Source organism: Musca autumnalis, unplaced genomic scaffold, assembly GCF_047663935.1.
Source record: "Musca autumnalis isolate F117 unplaced genomic scaffold, ASM4766393v1 scaffold_4, whole genome shotgun sequence".
NCBI lineage: Eukaryota > Metazoa > Arthropoda > Insecta > Diptera > Muscidae > Musca > Musca autumnalis.
Genome location: NW_027411977.1, coordinates 171276093 through 171282797, shown reverse-complemented (window position 1 = coordinate 171282797; position 6705 = coordinate 171276093). Strand labels below are relative to the sequence as shown.

The following is a 6705-nucleotide window of genomic DNA, read 5'->3' as shown; positions in this document are numbered from 1 at the left end:
AGATGACCACCGCTACCAAATGGCTGACAACAATTTTTATTAATCCCTCTAATATGGGTATCAAATAAAAGGGCTTGACAAGAAGAATACAGTGCACTATACAGTACATTTTATACACCCGAAAGCCATACAGTTTCTAGCTAAGTACAATTACGGGACGGCTGAAAGAAGAATGTTGCCTTTAATACTATCATGGGCTTCTACAATACATAAAATGCAGGGCAGCACTGTGGATCACGCAGTCGTATACTTAGGTGCGAAACTGTTTGAAGAAGGTCAAGCCTACGTGGCTCTTAGTAGAGTAAGATCTTTGCAGGGACTACGTATAGAGGAGTTGGACTGCAATAAACTAACGGGCAAGAAACCTTGCAATAATGAAGAACTAAATAAATTAAACAGAATGCGAAATAAAAACTAAAAACTAGAAAATAAAAATAGGTAAAAAAACTTTTTAAGTTAAACGGTTTTATGTTAAACATACATTGCAATATTTAAGATAAATGTACTAAAAACCAAAAAATTATAAAATAGATACAGTCGTGGAAATTATAAACATATGCATAGACTAGACTAAAATAAAACCGTGGGGCACGTTAATTGTCTACAAATTATCGACTTAATGTGCGATAGAAGAATCGTTTAATTCGTCGTTAGGCAGTTGGCCCGCAGACGCTGAGGAAATTACTTACTATTTTCTTGCTCATGGAAATTCCAATAGTTATACACTCCATGTAAATAAAAGAGATGTTTCAACTAGTTTATCGTTGGACATTCACACTGCTGCCTGGTGAGGAAGCGTTTCACTGCTCGTAGTTTGTTTTTAATCCACTCGCTCACCACTATGAAACCTTAAAACTCGCTTATAATCGAGCTTGCTAGCTTTTTTCCACATTCTAGCCCCACTTATCACACGTGCATCGTTGTCGGTTGAACAACTGCCTAATTATAGTGTAACATTACAAAACAAACATTTTAATCAACGATTATAGACAATTGACCTGCCCCACGGTTTTATTTTAGTCTAGTCTATGCATATGTTTATAATTCCCACGACTGTATCTATTTTATTATTTTTTGGTTTTTAGTACATTTATCTTAAATATTGCAATGTATGTTTAACATAAAACCGTTTAACTTAAAAAGTTTTTTTTACCTATTTTTATTTATTTTATTTTTTGTCTTATTAGGGCGAAGGTCATTTATTTGTGAGAGTTTTATTTAATTGAATTAATTGAGCTATCACATTAAATGTTGTCTATTTGTATATTATACCTCTTCCGTATACGAAGTAGAGGGCATTTTGCTAATGTGATATATTTATTAAATATATAATATACCGGGAAAATCCTAGGAAATTCTAATAATTTGATATACAAAAATTTTATGTAATTCGTTAGATACATATATATTGTTACGAAAGTAACTGATTTAAGTAAATTTAAATGAATTTCTGCAACAACTGTATGGAGTTTACTGCAAATATTAAATTATCGCTTAGTCTTAATTTACACTGTGTACTTAACTATTGTTGTGGTACACTTTCTCTCTATTTATTTTGACTTTTCTGCATTGTGACGTCATCCATTGTAACCCCTTATTCTCTCCCTTATTTACTACCACAGCCCATTAGTTGTTTACACTCACCAGTCTGTTTGTATGTGCATGCAGTGTATATTTGCAATCGGTTAGAAACTTCCACATTAAGGGAACTACAACAGTCTATGTATCAGCGTGTACGTATACGGGAAAGGAGCGGCGGGGCAAGTTGAGTAGTATTTCAGACCACAACTTAAAATCGAGATAAGCTTTGTGCTTACTAGAGAGATAAAGTCCTGCGTAAGTAACTGAAGTGAATAACGGCAATAAAGCATTGTAGAATCGTAATCTAAAACGAACCTCCGTTTTATTTGGTACAAATCGTATCGGGGAATAAAACAACGTCTACACGGGATTAAGTTAAATAATAATTCGGTAAAAATATGTTCCCACAACATCCCCGAGTGGAATGCACGCCGATTGATATTGGCTCAATGATAGGGGATCTACTGTTTATTGCCGAGTCCGAAAGGCGCGCTGTTGTCTTACGACACCACTTGTATAGAAGTTTATCATGGCTGAAATACTCAGGAAATGTAAGCCAGCATTACACTGAGAAGATTTGCCATTGCCGAAAATGTTCATGTTCTGGTCAGGGATTGAAGCACAGACCTTCAGAGTGCAAGGCGGACGCACTTACGACTGCACCACGGTAGTTCCCAGTTTGTTAGTTAATTTAGGAAAACTCGCAAAAAGTTCTAAATAGAAAGATAGACTTTTTAGGGAAATATGCACGACATTATAACGATTTATTTTATGTTACTCAACTAATTTATGCTTACTTTGTTCAAAAATATTTTTTTAATTTATTGTGTATTTGCAGATGCATATCTATCACTTGCATATGTGTATAAATCATACGGAAAATATTTATTTTTTTTATTTTATTGTGTTTTTATAGATGCATATCTAATGTGTAAATCATAACAGATGATTTGAACTAAATCTAAAAGCCAGTTAACACCGCATGCCAGTACCACAATGTACGAGTAGAGGATGCAATATCTTAAAAATAAGGTAAATCAGTCAGTATTTACATTACATTTGATATAAAAACCCAAATATAAAATTTAATGGCGATCGGTTAAACAAGAGGATTATTCATCACCTGTTTTAAAAATTGTTATTTGCAATATTTTTGATAACATATGTATAAAAAAGGTAACTTCTATAACCGACTAAGGTCTTTTGCATTGTACTGCAGAGAAAACAAACAACACATCCAGTACATTTGTACAAATTATTGCAAGTTACAAAAAACCAAAGTATTGCCGAAAAACTTCGTAACCTCAATAATACTTGCAAACATATGCATTAGGGTTATAACTTTTTTGCAATTTTTGCGAATATCAAATATACCTTCGCATAGCCGTGTAGAGCATGAAAAACTACTTGAAATACGGTGACATTTTTTCTCTATCGCGAAAAAAGTTTCCGCACCAAATGCATTGAAGTCAGTAATGCATTATTTAATTTTATTTGTTAGAATGACATATACGCTTTTCGTAATAACTTATTAATAGTTTTAATCTAATAAAAACCAAAACCAAGATAATCAATGTACATTGACCTCAAGCTCAATTATCTTGGTTTTTATTACAATTCAAAAGTTCGAACAAAACATAGAAATACTTATAGTTTTAATCTAATTTAAAATCAATATGAAACCATTCCGGACCAATTTTTTATCAAATCGCGACATTTCAGAGCATTTAATGCGCCTTTGACAATATTGCAATTTGTTGTTTTTCTTCATAAACTCGCGAATTTTATGTTTGTATTTATTATACCCATCGGACAAGAGAATATGTAGTCATATGCAACGAGTTCGCGAAATTTACAGACTGTTTTTAATGACTGCCGGTGAGAATTGTATTTGTTTTCTATAAATATTTATTCAAACAAAGCAATTTTAAATTTTTAAATAGAAAAAATATCAAAGGGCTTTAGTAATCGCGGTTGGTGCGGAAACTTTTTTCACCGAATCGAACTAAAACACGCGTTTTTGTTATCAGGACAATATTCCGCACATCGTACCGGCGTGGTATTTTTTTGGTTATAGCCCTAATATGCATGCATGTTATTGTATGGACGGGGTTCCATGCGATGACGTGATTTCATGGCATCTTTTGTATTGGTTTAAACGAAGTCGTGATGATCCGATCTTTTCATCAGCATTTGAACCCATGCAAAGGAAGTCGTGAAACATCCGATCTTTTCACCAGCATTTGAACCCATTCCATCGATCCAGTAGAGATGAATTTTGTGTTTTTATTTATACACATTTTTCTAAGTATATAAGATTAATTATTTACAATAGGCTTGATGTTGTCGGAGACTCGAAATCACAACCAACGTTGTTAAAACTCTCGTCGTAATGATAATGTCATTGCAAAGGGTTGGTGAAAATGACATGTCAAAGCATTGGTGTAAATGACATGCTTTGGATCCAAAAATGAATAGCATCTTTTGGGGTCCGCGCTCATATAAAATTCATCGATGAAGATGCTAAACAGATGGCATGCTACATCACTTGCAACCATGATTGAATGGCATCTTTGGTATCGAACATTTTGCTGGGTACCTTAATATGAGATTGCGATGCATGCACTGTTGTAACTAGATTTAAAACAATTTTTTTTATTTTCATTAGAAATTTCAAGCTTTTAGCTCTTCTATCCATTTACATAATACCAAATGGTACCAAGTTTAGTACAGTCTAGTATTTTTCGTACACTAATAGTTCGAATTTCTGAAAACCGTTTGATGAATCTATCAGTGATCCTCATTCCTAATTTCAGTATTCTAGTTCTACCGGTTTGCCACTTACATATCGCTCATTTACTCAAAGAATGCGCGTCTCAAAAAATCCAGTTCCGAGAAAAACGCGCTTTAAGTTGGCGATTGAAATTTGACTTCCCATCTTAAAAAGATTATTACAGAAAAACTAAAAATGTTACTTGGACCATATTTTGTAAACAGCTAGCCACATATCACTGTTAATTTTCTGAGCAAGATCAAGCATGATTTGAAGTGTTTTAGTGCTTCATAATCTCAGAAAACCTTTTGGTTGAATTATGCAAAACTCGTAGTAAATGAGCTGTAACTCGTTGAGTTTTAGAGATATCGGCATGAAAATTTGGGTGGAGAAAGGATTTTTCGCGGCTGCGGAATGCTATTTTATACCCAGCAAAATTTGAAGAAAGGGCTTCCATGCGATGACGTGATTTCATGGCATCTTCTGCACTGGTTCAAACGAAGTCGTGAAAGACCCTATCTTTTCATCAGCATTTGAACCCATGCAAAGGAAGTCGTGAAAGATCCGATCTTTTCATCAACATTTGAACCCATTTCATCGATCCAATAGAGATGAATTTTGTGTTTTTATTTATACACACTTTTCTAATTTCCAAAATTTCCTACTTGCTAACTGTAAATAATTGTACTGTTAGGTATCATTTACGCAGCCTAGAGCACAAGGATAAACATTTTACTGTTTTTTAATGCGTTTTTGTCACACTACTATTAATTAGCTATTTGTTAACCAATTTTAAAAATCTATGGCTTGTTCGAAAGCCATTACTCTCCCCTTTATAATGAAAAACAGTGTGTGCAAATCGGTTGTGGAAAAAAGAAGTAATGTCCGTTTAAAGTTGAAAATCCAAGAAAGCCCATTTTTCACTACATTTACCGTTATGAAATGAAAAACCGAAGTGACCCAAAGAAACCAAAGGTATTTTCGTCTTCTGTGGACTCCCACAAAACCGAATTTATGCATTAGAACCCCTGCAAATTTTCACTGTAGCACAGTGTTATTTACAATAGGCTTGATGTTGCCGGAGACTCGAAATCACAACCAACGTTGTTAAAACTCTCGTCGTAATGATAATGTCATTGCAAAGGGTTGGTGAAAATGACATGCCAAAGCATTGGTGGAAATGACATGTCAAAGCATTGGTGAAAATGGCATGTCAAAGCATTGGTGTAAATGACATGCTTTAGATCCAAAAATGAATAGCATCTTTTGGGGTCCACGCTCGTATAAAATTCATCGATGAAGGTGCTAAAAAGATGACATGCCAGATCAAGTTCACCCATGATTGAATGACATCTTTGGCATCGAACATTTTGCTGGGTAATAAATGGTGGTGTGTATGCGGCTAAACACGTGTGTTTCGTGCTTTGTTGTTGTTAACCAACGTAGCAATCGTAGGAGAAAAGAAAAGATATTGTTCTTTTTATACCCTGCGCCATAGTATGGATATGGGCATAGGTCCATGTTTTGGTATAGTCCCCATATAACGGTACCTCACGATTTTCGGTATTTTGAGAATTTTAGCCACAATTTTTAATGGAACTATCTGCATTTTGACATTTAAGCTTCTCAGTGGTCATGAAACATCTCCACGAAACATCATCAACATAGGTCCATGTTTTGGTATAGCCCTCATATAACGGTACCTCCCGATTTTCGGTATTTTGAGAATTTTAGCCACAATTTGTAACCGAACTATCTGCAATTTGACATTTGAGGTTCCCAGTGGTCATAAAACATCTCCACCAAACATCGTCAACATAGGTCCATGTTTTGGTATGGCCCCCTTATAACCGTACCTAACGATTTTCAGTATTTTGAGCATTTTAGTTACAATTTTTAACCGAACTAGCTGTAATTTGACATTTGAGGTTCTCAGTGGTCATGAAACATCTCCACGAAACATTGTCAACATAGGTCAATGTTTTGGTATAGCCCCCATATATCGGTACCTCCCGATTTTCGGTATTTTGAGAATTTTAGCTACAATTTTTAACCGAACTAGCTGTAATTTGCCATTTAAGGTTCTCAGTGGTCATGAAATATCTCCGCCAAACATCGTCAACATAGGTCCATGTTTTGGTATATCCCCCATATAACAGTACCTCCCGATTTTCGGTATTTTGAGAATTTAAGCTACAGTTTTTAACCAAAATAGCTGTAATTTGACATTTGAAGTTCTCAGTGGTCATAAAACATCTCCAACGAAACATCGTCAACATAGGTCCATGTTTTTGTATAGCCCCCATATAACGGTATATCTCGATTTTCGGTATTTTGAGAATTTTAGCTGC

The 6705-nt window shown here is 34.7% G+C and overlaps 1 protein-coding gene across 1 annotated transcript in view; it reads left to right on the top strand.

Moving 5' to 3' along the window:
* The first annotated feature begins 2497 nt into the window (after nt 1-2497).
* The window catches only part of Oct-TyrR (Octopamine-Tyramine receptor), a 115055-nt gene continuing 110847 nt past the window's right edge, over nt 2498-6705 (top strand). Inside the window, exon 1 of the mRNA XM_073987391.1 lies at nt 2498-2613. The gene's annotated coding sequence lies outside the window, so the exon portion shown is untranslated. The remainder of the gene's footprint in view (nt 2614-6705) is intronic.